Below are 1,455 nucleotides of genomic sequence, written 5' to 3'. Positions count from 1 at the left end.
ACAATGCAGGTGAAGTGTCTTGCCCAAGGACACAACGACACTGAAAGTCGGAGCTTGAACCGTCAATCCTTCGATTTTTAGGGCAAACTCCTACATCCAACGCCACTGTCGCCCCCAGAATTTAAAGAATAAATGATGAACAGTTTAGTTTGTGCCTTCAAGTCGTTGCCCATAGGAAGAGGTTACTGGATATAACCTAACAGAATATTATCAGAACGGCTCCAAATGACACAAAACTCATATAGGGGAGTAGAACATGATGGAATAACGGAAAATCAAGGGCCCAATGGAAAAAAAGAAAATGGTGTTCCCCTTTAATGACACAGCAAAGGTGGCTACTTAGCAGTCAGAAAAAAAATAAAGAACATTTTTTTCATTATTAACTTTTCACAATCTGAGCCAGTCAGATGCGGGGCAATGTTTAATTCTATGGGAAACTGGGACAGAAGTGAAATTAATCTGCTCAGATTGAGATCTGCTCCCCTTGCTTTGCAGACGGCTCTATAATCACTGCAGTCAGACTGAAATGGAAAAACTAAAGGGGAATGCAAATGTTATTACTTTATTGTCCCACAATGGAGAAATCCCCTCTCTGCATTTAACCCCCCCGGGAAGCAGTGGGCTGCCATCATGCAGCGTCCAGGGAGCAGTGTGGGGTTAAGGGTCTTGCTCAGGGACCCAGAGTGGCAGTCTGTGGGAATCAAACCAGGTATTTGCAACCTTCTCAGAGCACAGCGCTCTGCTCTGACCACTAGGCCAACACTCCCCGGTAGAGATTAAAAAGTCAGACACTCAAGCTTAGCCTAATTCTTAAAGATCTAAATGTGGAAAACATTCAGATTTCATAACTGGTTATAAGGAAGGAAAATAATTATCTGTAATAATTATATGTAGTTGGTGTAAACTTTTAATTGGAACTGCAGATAAATATTCTCCCATAAGGTCTGCAGTCAGCACACATTGGTTCATGAGTTCCCTGTCCTCAGGTTCTGTCCATCTCTGATGCACCAAAAACTGCAGTGATATAAGCAAGGCTGGAGGAACCAGAAGGCGTTAAAGAGCAAATACTTTTTACACTCCAAACAGTTAGATGCTTTGTATGACCAAACAGACTCAACTCAAACTTTACTTATGAAGCACATTTAAAACAACCGGGGTTGACCAGAGTGTTGCACAGATATCACAATTGCAGCAAATAAGCTAAAAAAAATAAAAGCTAAAATACATAAACACAATGCAATAAAATAGAATGAAAATAAAATAGAATAAAATAAGTTAAAATTGAAATGAAAATGTAAATAAAAATCTTTTTTTTTTTTTGCCAGATATCCACTCAGACTTGATTGAAAGCCAGGGAGAAGAAGAACCCATTGATGGTTGAAAATATTGATCCCATTGATGTCTCTGGTGTGAAGAACGTCCTCAACTGCCAGGTAAGACCCGAGGGTTCGAATC

This window comes from Cyprinodon variegatus, unplaced genomic scaffold (assembly GCF_000732505.1).
Source record: "Cyprinodon variegatus isolate N-32 unplaced genomic scaffold, C_variegatus-1.0 Scaffold1029, whole genome shotgun sequence".
In the NCBI taxonomy this organism is placed as follows: domain Eukaryota; kingdom Metazoa; phylum Chordata; class Actinopteri; order Cyprinodontiformes; family Cyprinodontidae; genus Cyprinodon; species Cyprinodon variegatus.
The sequence above is the reverse complement of the archived record's forward strand: the minus strand, read 5'-3'. Positions refer to the sequence as shown.